This window comes from Solanum pennellii, chromosome 9, assembly GCF_001406875.1.
Source record: "Solanum pennellii chromosome 9, SPENNV200".
Lineage (NCBI taxonomy): Eukaryota > Viridiplantae > Streptophyta > Magnoliopsida > Solanales > Solanaceae > Solanum > Solanum pennellii.
In genome coordinates, this window is record NC_028645.1 from 13,200,246 (window position 1) to 13,212,159 (window position 11,914).

An 11,914-nucleotide genomic window follows, 5' to 3' on the forward strand; every position below is an offset into this window, starting at 1 on the left:
ATGAGTAAAACAAAAACGAAACAAGAGAATGAAACTATCCCTACAAAGAAAAGAAAAACGTATTGTTGGCTAGAGGATACACCTTTGGTTGCCTCCCAAGAAGCGCTTGATTTAACGTCGCTACACGACGCAAGATCCTTGATTACTCAGACTTTATCAAGGCGATATGCATCAATGACTTCATGGACACTAAACACATGGCCTAGGTAGATCTTGATTCTTTGCCCATTGACCGTGAACTTTGCACCCTCCTTGTTCTGCAACTCAAACGCTCCATGTGTGAACAGTTTAGTAATAAGGAATGATCTAGTCCACTTGGACTTGAGTTTACCCGGAAACAAGCATAGCCTAGAGTTGAATAGAAGCACCAAGTCCCCAACCACAATTCTCGCTTTTCAATCTTTTGTTCATGGTACTTTCATCTTTTATTTGTAGATGGCTGAACATTCATATGCTTTTAGGCGAAACACATCATGCTCATTCAACCTGTTAAGTCTCTGCTCTACTGCTTCATTCCAATCCATCTTCGGTTTCTTCATCGCCCACATGGCCTTGTTCTCTAACTAAATTAGAAAGTGACAAGCCTTCCTATATACAAGTTGGTATGGACACATACCTATGGGGATCTTGTATTCAGTCCGGTAGGCCTCAAGAGGACCAGCAAGCCTCATTGACCAATCTGTTCTATTAACATATACCATTTTCGACAGGATTTGCTTGATCTCTCGGTTAGACACCTAAACTTGCCCACTAGTCTTTTGAAGGTACGTAGTGGTCATATTATGGAGAACCCCATATTTCTCCAATATCCCTTTGAACAACTTATTGCAAAAGTGAGATCCCCCATCACTAATAATAGCCCTAGGTTTGCCAAATCTGGAGAAGATATATTTTTTCAAGAACGCGGTGAAACTTTCCCTTCATTGTTTGAAAGATTTATGGCTTCCACCCATTTTAAAACGTAGTCCAATGACACAAGTATATATTTCATCCCAAGAGAACTCACAAATGGGCCCATAAAATGAATGCCCCATACATCGAACAACTCAATCACTAGAATGAGATTTAAAGGGAGATCTTGCCTTTTCAAAATTCCTCCATCTCTTTGGTGAATGGTTGGCCAAGAGTACCCACACAGCAAAATCTTGTCGGTAGTCCGAATACCACTATGATGCCTACCCATAAGTGAGGAGTGACATGCCCCCAAAACACTTAGCATCTCCATATTCGGCACGCAACGACGAATAAGTTCATCAGTACAACTCCGGTATAAATAAGGCTCATCCCAAGAGAACTTTTGCACATCATGCATGAACTTCTTCCTCTGATGGAAGGAAGAGTCCGATGGGACTACATCACTAGCCAGATAATTTGCAAAATTGGCGAACATGGAATGAGATCATGAGAAGTGGCCAATACATGCTCATCAGGGAAGGAATCGTCAATTTCAGACTTTTCACCCAACTCTCTCATAGCTTCATCCTTTGATCTGGACAAGTGCTCGACTACTTGATTTTTAATCCCTTTTCTATCTTTCACCTCAAAATCAAACTCTTGCAATAGTAGAACCTAGCTAATAAAATTTGGTTTCGCATCCTTGTTTTCCATCGAATACCTCAAAATGGAGTGGTAAGTATGTACTATGAATCTCGTACCAAGCAATAAGAGCAAAATTTTTTGAAACCAAATACCACCACAAGGAGCTCTTGTTCAATCATAGTGTAGTTCTTTTGTGCTTCATTTAGGGCCTTACTTGCATAATATATGGGATGAAGGATTTTATCCCTTATTTATCCCAATATCACACCAAGAGAAACCCCACTAGCATCACACATCTGCTCAAATAGCTTACTCCAATCTGGGGAAATAATTATGTGTGCAGACACCAACTTCTCCTTCAACTCTCCAAACCCCTTCAGACAAGATTTATCAAAGTAGAAATTACATTCCTTCTTAAGTAATTTGCACAAAGGATGTGCAATTTTTGAGAAATCTTTAATAAACCAACGGTAGAAGCCTTCATGTCCCAGAAAACTTCTTACACCTTTTACAGAGATGGAAGGAGAAAGTCTCTCTATAACTTCAACTTTCGCTCCATCAACCTCTATCCCCTTATCCTAGATGCGATGGCCCAATACTATACCTTCTTCACCATAAAGGGACATTTTTCTTAAATTAGCACAAAATTGCAATCTTCACATCTTTTGATAACCTCGAACAAGTAACTCTAACAAAAATCAAAGGAGTGGCCAACCACTAAAAAGTCATCCATAAACACCTCAATAGTGTCCTCCACCATATCAGAGAACATCAACACCATACATCTCTGGAAAGTGGCCGGTGCATTACACAACCCAAAAGGCATCCTCTTGAATATGAACGTCCCATAAGGGCAAGTAAAGGTGGTCTTCTTTTGAACCTCTGGGGAAATAGAGATTTGATTGTAACCCGAATATCCATCATGAAACCAATACCATCCTTTTCCTGCGAGTCTATCTAACATCTTGTCCATGAAGTGTATCGTCAAATTGTCCTTCTCAGTCCATGTAGTCAGTTTCCAATAATGCATCCAAACTCTCTATCTAGTACCGGCCTCATTGGAACAAGCTCGTTCCTCTCATTGGGAAATATTGTTATTTCCCTCTTTTTGGGCACAGACTGAACAAGGCATACCCAACTACTACCTGCAATAGAGTATATGACTCCGGCATTTAACCACTTAACGATCTTCTTCTTTACAACCTCTTGCATAGGTTGATTCGACCGTCTTTGGTACTCAATACTTGGCTTGTAATCGGGCATGAGTTGGATTTTGTGTGCACAAATATCGGGAGGGATCCTAATAACTTCCGCAATAGTACAACCAATGGTTCGTTTGAACCTCTTTAACACTTCTACCAAACACTCAATTTGTAGCACATTGAAGTTTGATGGAATGATTACCAGCAAAGTATCGTCTCTTCCCAAGAATACATACCTAAAATGAGGTGGTAGAGACTTAAGCTCTAGTTTTGGAGCCTCCTCAATAGATGATCTCGCGGGTGGAGACTCAAGATGCTTCATATTTAACTCCAATTTCTTTGGTTTTGACCATTATTCACCTCGTTCAAGTGTTTCAACCAAAGAACAATACTCTTCAATACCATAACTCTCATAATTTATGGTCACTGCCGCTAGTGCCTCAACACCAAGGCACTCTTCGATTTGTACCTCAGGTGTACTCCTAACTCTGTAGGATATAGTAGATACTGTTTGGAGCTCACCACTCTTCTTCATGGACCTATAAATGTTGAACGTTGCTTCTTAATTGTTAAACCTAAAATTTATTTGCGCCTTTTCATATCAACCAAGGCGCGACCAGTAGCAAGGAACGACCTCCTAAGAATAATAGGCACCTCAAAATCCACCTCACAATCAAGAATTGAAAGATCGGCCAGAAATATAAAGGACTCCACCTTCACAAGCACATCACAGAGTATCCCAATAGGACTCTTCACTATTCTATCGGCCATCAATAATTGCATTGCACTAGGCTTTGGGTAACCCAAACCCAATTTATTATAAATGGAGAGAGACATGAGATTTATGTTTGCACTAATATCACATAGTAGTTTAGCAAGGTGTAATAAGTCGATGGTACATCGAATAGTGAAAGCACCCGGATATTCCTTCTTCTACACAAGAGACCTTGTAGCAATAGCACTACAATGCTGCATTTTGTCATTCCTTAAAACATACCTATCTCTTTTTTGTAACCATATCCTTCATGAATTTGGCATAACCGGGCATTTCCTCCAAAGCTTCTATCAAAGGGACATTGATGGAAAGCTATTTCAAGATAGTGATAAAATGCCGGTATTTACCATCCTCATTCTTCTTCACCAAACTCTGAGAGAATGGTGGTGGTGGTCTAGGAATGGGGATCAATTTTTGTGGTACCTCTGCTTCTTTCACCTTTTTGTTCACCAATTAACCACTAGTTCCACTACCTCTTCATCTTTTCTCATCCTATCTTCTACCACAGACGACAGAGGTAGATCAATAGTTTGCTTACCTAGTGACTGCCATGCAATGTCCATCATTCTTAGGATTTTGAAAGGTATTTCTAGGAAGAATTCCCGATTGTCGGGGTTTCACAATAGTGGACAATTGGGCTATGTATAACTCAAGATGCTCAATCGAGAAAGCATGTGCATCAAACTTTTGTCCAATATTACCCAAATCACCTCTCAATTCCTTGGCGTGCTCATCACTACCATCAAACCATTTTATCATCTTTTGCGACATATCTTCAACTCGCACCACACTACCTCCACCATCCCTAGGATCAACATTCCATTTTTAAGGAGGAACATAGAGCCCACATCGATCATTTATGTTACTATAGTTACCCTGGTTGAAGGTGTTTTCGTGGTTGTAGTTTCCATCTCGAACATATTGGCCATCTCTATTCTAATTCCCATAGTTCCGACCTTCATTTTCTTGACCTTGATGCCAATTCTCCTGATTGGATACTTGGTCGTTAGGTCGGAAACCCCTTGTCCGATCATGCACTGCATAAGTATCCTCTTCATAATAGTAGTCATCCGCTGGCTGTGGTGGTTTAGTCAAGTAATTCACCAGATTTACCTTCTCTTCACCTCCAGTAACATGTTTTAATACAAACCCAAGCCCAGTTCTCATTTGATCCATCTCTTCACGAATCTCATACATGGGCGGATTGTGTGTAGCTTCCACTGCAAAGGTGTTTCTCCTAGTATTCGACTTTCTAGTACTCCAAGACTTATTGTTGTGAGAGATTTTCTCCAACTTCTCCGCGATCTCTGCATATGTGCACTTACCATAAGAACCACCTGTAATAGTATAAAGCACTACCTTATTATTATCAGGTTGTCCCCAATAGAAGTACTCTTTCAACGACTCATTATCAATGTGATGGTTTGGGACACCTCTCACGTAAGTAGTAAATCTTTCCTAAGAGCAACTCACCGACTTCGGAGATAGTGCCACAAAGTTGTTCACTCTATCTTTGTGGTTGAGCTTTTTGGAAACTGGGTAGTACCGTGGTTGGAACACATCTCTCAACTGATCCCAGGTATAGATAGAATCATAAAGCAACTCAGTAAACCATATTGCGGCCTCTACCGTCAGTGAAAGAGGGAACACTCTCAATTTTATGACGTTCATGTCTAAGTTTGGCCTCCCCACAAAACTCTTGCACACCGACCTCAGTTTGGCTATGTGAGCATGGGGCTCCTCAGATGGTAACCTTGAAAATAGGCCCCTCGCGGTGATAATTGGAATCAGACTACTAGTTACCACGAACGTGTGCCCCTGCGGTAGAGGAGGTTAAACAAAATGTCCATCAGAATCAGTGATATTGACGTTGCCCGTATAGAACTCTTGAGGGCATGGGATGGGAGGCTGCACCCTCAAAGCATCACCATTTGGATTTCCCGCAACTACTTGATTGTGAGCATCAACCGGTGGTGGGAGCTGGCGATTGATCCCATCACCTAGATTAGTTGGGTTCTTCGGAGTATTCATTCTTCAAAGTGCACGGTTTAGTTCAGGATCGAATGAAAATATTGGTCCTCCTAGAGCTAGACCTGTGAGATACAAAAACAAAAGAAAAAAGTAAAATTAGGAAGTTGTTGACTAAAATTCTGTAATGTTATTAAAGTTAATCTAAAATCCACTTTCCGCAGCAGCGGAGCCAAAATTTGATACGCTGAAATTATACCTCCCTAAAGAAGTATAAGCGGTCGTATCAAGTAAAGAAACAAACTATATGGTTATGGTCGAACCCACGAGGAAAATGGTTTAGACTTAACTTCAATGTACGATTAGTTTTATTTAGTCAAGTCCTTTCGGAAAATAGGAAATTAAAGGGGGGATTTTGTGAAACAAAAGACTTTTAATATTGCTAATTAAAACAAGTAACATGATTAAATCTTTGGTGTTTATCAAATTGTGAGAGAAACAATGGTTCAAGTGTTCGCCATAGGTTCATAACGCCGATCCCTAGCTATAACAATTCTTCGCTAGTGTTTTGCGTGCGAAGTCATAAGTTTGGTATCTCTAAATCCTTAGTCTGGCCTTTTGAGAATATCACCCCGTACCTTGGTCCGCCTATGTGTGTCTAAGTTACTAACTCTTACCTTTACCTCATATTAAGCATCATATTCGACGTATGGCTTAGTTAGTACTTCGCACCAATCGATACTAGCGTATTAGAAAGTATCCTACTAGATCTATGTTGATAATTCTTTTCCTATTAACTACCTCCTTGGTCCGATAAATATCAATAAGGCGAGTTCTAACTCGTGCACTAGTTAAAAAGAATTCTAAGAAAAAGAATTATCAATGCATGTAATATCCTATTTGAGAATTGTTATTAAGCTAGATTTACTTTGTTTATTACCCATGGTTGGCACAACCCTAGTTGTGGATTTAGTTACCCATACGTAGAAGAACACAATTCATGGTTGATAAACAATAAATTATGAGCTTACTTTGACTAATTCGAAGAAAATCCAGAAATTCAACTTGAAACCACAAAAATTCCTTGAAAACCAAATCCAAATAATTTGAATGAATGGCACAATTGCAAAAATAAATCTCCAAGACAAAACTACGAAAAATAAAAATAGAATTCAACCCCAAAAACGAGGTTTTACACCCTAATTATAACAAATATTGTCCTAAATTAAAAGGAATTCAAGTAAGGAAAGCTGTCCAAACAATACGCCTTGAATCGACGACCTCCACAGACTGTCCGTCGATGAAACGACGGACCATCGACTGCCTCTGTAAGTCCATACTTTCAACATCTTTTTTATCCTTCCACTAGCATCTTCTCTGATCCAATCGATGGACCAACAACACGGTCCGTCGATGTACCTACGGTTCATCGATGCCTTCCGTCATTCCATACATAACTTCTCTTCAACTTCTGGTACTGGGACATTCTATGATAAGATCAAAAAATTTACCAGGATGGTCCATTGACGGCCGCCGATCCTTCCATAGGCCCACACTCTATATGCCTGATCATTCTGTCGACTGTCACCATCTACGGTCCGTCGATGGAATGATGGGTCGTTGATCGCCTTCGTGGGTCACCTCATGAATAAATCTCAGTTGCCTTCTTCGTTTTTGTTTTGTACACCTTTCCTATGAAACAAACATAAAAACGTATTAAAACTTCTACAAAAAGGTTCTAGACGCACACCAATTTTAAGGAAAAAGCATTGAAAGAATCGTGACTATAGTACATCAGCCGCTTAATACAAAAATCTTGGTCATACCCTTTTTCAACTCTACATAGTTGCAATTCATCCCACTGACATCCTTCGTCAGTCGGACAAAATCGGCTACTAAATCAACTTTGTTGACCGATAATTCATTCTTCATTCCCAAGCAACAAAGGGGCAGCTGTTGACACACAATTTTGACCAACCTTTAACCCTTTTTGGAAATGCTATTCATTTAGATACGAATTTTAAAATATATTTTTATCTTTAGAATCTTAGTAGATTTTGTCTAAAAATTATGTATTTTAGTGTGCTTGCTCTATAAAAAATTATTTTAAATATTATTAAATTTTTTTAAATTATTAATATATTTTTAAATAATCATTCCATTCAAATGTTTCAAAATATAAGTGATTTTAATTATATAAAATATATTATAATATTGTTAGTATTTTAATTGAGTAGCATTTCTTTAAGTTCCCTCTAAATTATTTAAATCTTAACCCATTCTATTCTAATTTCTTTAAATTCTAACCACCCCAATTCAAATCTTTTTTCAATTATAGCCACCTTTTCATTTCAATTCTACCCAATCTTATTTCAATTTTGGCCATTCCAAATCCTCAATCTATCTTATTTTAAGATTTCATATTTTAATCCCATCCATCCATTTAATTCATCAAATCCAACAAAAAATCATAGCCATACATCTTGATAGATTCAAGAGTCCAGATTAACCCCTTCATCTCTTTCCTATTTTATCCATTAAGGCCCAAAACCCTATGATTATTCATTCTCTTCTTCCTCTCTCATAAATCCGTTGCACTTCCATCCTCTCTCCTCAATATTTTCCAGCGAAAGCCGCTAGAGGAAGACTCTCTCTATCTCCCGTCGCTCCTCTCCTCTCTTCTCTTCTCTTTTATTCTATTTTTATCGATTTCGGTGAAGCTCAAATAGATTGGACAGCAGCTACAGCTGGTGAACCTCTCTCCTTCTCATTACTCTCATCTTCGATCTCTCCTCACCTTGCAAACAATAGCAGCAATAGTTGCTTGGTCCAGCAGTGATGGACGTCAACGAGCAACAACAACCAATTCCAAGCAGCGAATTCCAACAGCTGCTGCACCTCAACGAGTGACGCAACTTCGACAACCTCTAGCATCATCCGACGAGGACATCGACTCAGAACGATGACAACAACTCCAGCGACTAGAAAAAATACGACAAAGAAAGATCCGGCAAATTCCATGTTTTGGGTTGGTAAACAGATCTTGACAGATCCATCCAGGTTAGTTTAATTAATTTATGGCCCCTTTTAACAATTTGTTCTTGATTTTTAATTATTGAATTTTATTTTGGGAATTCGAGTATCATTTCATCTCGTTTATGCACCATTGTCTACATCCTATTTGAAATGGTAGGATTACATATTTGTTCTTGATGGATTACAACTTTCAGTTCAAAACTCATGCCCTCTTTCTTAAGGGTTATATGGAGGATTTCTCCATTTAATCTCGTGATATTATTCACAGTTGATTGCTTGGCATGTTCATACTGAGATTTGTTTTCCCAGATGGAAATGCTAATTTCATATTCATTGTGATATTTGCTTGTCCTAATTGATCCAAATTGTTGCTTCTCTTAAAATCCAAGTTTGACCTTTTGCTGATAATCTTTTCCGTTGTGTTTAAATTTATGTTGTAATATACTAATTGATCAATTTGAATTGATAATTGAATATTATAAATGTGGTAATCTTAAATTTGGTCATTTATTGAGTTGTTTTGAATAAGCTTATCCATTTTAAATTGAGGTAATGACTGCTAGATTTATTCTTTTACCTTCATTATTTTTCTTTTTGTTTAAGTAAATGTGTTGCAGGATTATTTCATTACGTGATTTAGTGACCGTTGTTAATTAACCTCTTGACCCTATATAACTTGAAAGATTCTTACGTGATCCTTCTTAGGTAAGTCTAAATTCCATTTAGGTAAAAATTATGTATTAATTTTAATCTTATATGGTTAATATTATTGATCCCTAGAATATTTCCTTTCCTTTTGTAACGCCCCAGAAAAATTTTCAAACTAAGACTTGAGTTTTTCATCGTAATGAGTGAGCTCTTACGAAGGAATTTAAAATTTCTTATTACTAAGGTTAGTTCACTAGATTTAGCATCTTGAGTTCCAAAAAGAACTACATTGAGAAATAGCAAAAATCTGAAATTTGAATAGTTAAGTAAAGTATGAGTTTTGGGTCAACCTAAAACGACCATATTTGAGGGGTATTTATCCAAAAACAGTGAGGGGTATTTTGGTCCTTGCCTTATCAAATAAGATTTAATTCATTTTTAGTAATATTTTAGAGATATAATACTTTTGGGTTCAATTTTACAATCCTAATCTATGCTAAGGGTTTTTAGTTGAGTGTTGAAGAAGAGACAAGAAGAGAAACGAAGAGAAAAGAGGAGAAAAGAGGAAAGGATGAAGGCACACATCGAAGTTCTTGATTTTAGTTGCGGATTTTCTCCATGGGTTTAATCCATAAGAGGTATGTATGTTTTCATAGTGTTGGATTAGTTCACCCACACGCCAATCATGTTATTTTTTGGTTTACATTCTTTAAGTTGAAAGATTTGAGTTCTTGATGAGTTCTTGCTAGGTGTTCTTGAGGTTCATTCTTAATATCATAGTGTTGGTTTTCTTTGATGATTTCTTGAGATGAAATTTAGTAACTTTAGTGTTGTTTTTAGTAAATTAAAGTGGAATTAAGTTAAGTAATCGAATCCAAGTGATTTGGAATGAAACTGTTCGATTTAAGGAGAGTTAGGGTGAGTAAACGAGCAAGGAAGTTTGGAAGATTTTCTAAGTTGGGCTTGGTGCGATGCGCCTGCCAGAGCACCCCAAACCCTTCTCTGTACTACATGGGCTGGCTCCCGCCACCCATAGCCCCAGGGTTGCATACCCCATCTAGTTTACCTCCGATTGCTCCGTTGGAGTTCGTTCAAAGTGCACGTTCACTCCTTTTCGATTATATCTACTCTAAGATATTCTAATCACCTAAAATCATTCCTAAAATGATCATAAAATTGAATTCATAACTCAATTTCAAGGTAGAGTTGAGTTTTATGTTTGAGATTTCTTTCCCACATTCTAAAAAAGACTTTTTTGTCCTAATTGTGGAGTCTTCTACAAGTTCTAGTAATTTGTTTGAAGTGTCAAGTAAGTGAGAATGAGAGTAATTAGAATGCATTCATGAGTTACCTAGATCCTTCATATCATGAACCATAAGTTTCGAGTTCATAATTCACATTCAAGAGAGAGTTAAGAGTAGAGTGTGAGAAAGCCTTTGAGTTCAATTTTGAATTATTTGAGATCCATCATTGATTTGAAATAAGTTTTGAGGAAGTAAATAAGAGAATCAGAATATTCATATACATTTGTTCTATCTAGTTACGTAGAACTTCAAGTTGAGTTGTTCATGCCCATAACTTCGGCATGAATTTCATAAATTGAGTATCATTGAGAGGAGTAGTATCTCCATGTTCTAAGTCTTGAATATTGATTTCCTTATTCCTTTGGGATTATATTCTTAATAATCAGATTATTACATGTTACCCATGAATTCCTTGAGATGAGTAGTGCATGCCCATAATTTCGCATGTACCCTATAAGTAAAAAAATATTAAGATAAGAAGTGTCTTTGAGTCCTTGAATTGAATAATTCATGCTCATAATCTCGCATGAACCCTCCAAGTTAAAATTAATGAATCATCCATTCACACGAGACAATGAACCTTGAATCCATAATCCAATTCAAGGAAATTTAAGATCAAAGTTAAAGAAGTTAACAGTTAAATATAGAAGTTAAGAAGTAAGTCAAAACACTTTTCTTAAAGTTTGAAGAGTCTCATTTAAATATTTTAACTTTATTTTGAGGCTCAAGTTTCGAGTTAAGTAAAGAGTAAAATTTGATGTTTTTTTCGGTCAAGAAATATAAGGGAACTAAGTATTCCCTAAGAGTTGATTTACGATCAAAAGTTTCAAGTTAAGAAAAGAGTAAAGAGTTTAGTTCATTTCTCAAAGGGAACTAGGTATTCCCTATAAGTTAACAAATTTTTACACATTTTGAGCAAGATAGGAAGCTAGACTTCCAATAGAGTCTTTGGCTAGTTTTTAGTAAAGAGGAAACAGTGATTTCCAAGAGAGCTTTTAAAAGCTAAGTTTGAGAACTTACCTCAAACCAGAGAAGAAGTTGTTTTAAAGACATATGAGCTAAGTATTTTGGGAGTAGTATTGAGAACCGATATGAGGATGCGAGTTCAAATTAGCTCAAGCCCCCATAAACCATGTAGCCAACATAGACATAAGAAGGGTTATATGTTTTAGACTAGTGAATCCACTTAGTAGTTAAGGTTCTATACTGACGGCAAGGTATAGAAAGGTCCTCTTGCAATGTGAGTTAAGACGTTATACCATCGCTTAGGCTCACAGTGGTTGTTGGTTAGAGAATCTCCCATATGAAACTGTATTACTTTCTTATACAAGAAGTAAAATTGAGTTTGTTATTGCATTTTCTTTATCTATCTAAGTTATTTTTACTGTTTTATTAATATATCTGTATATTCCATGTGTATTCTTGATTAATATTTAGTGGAG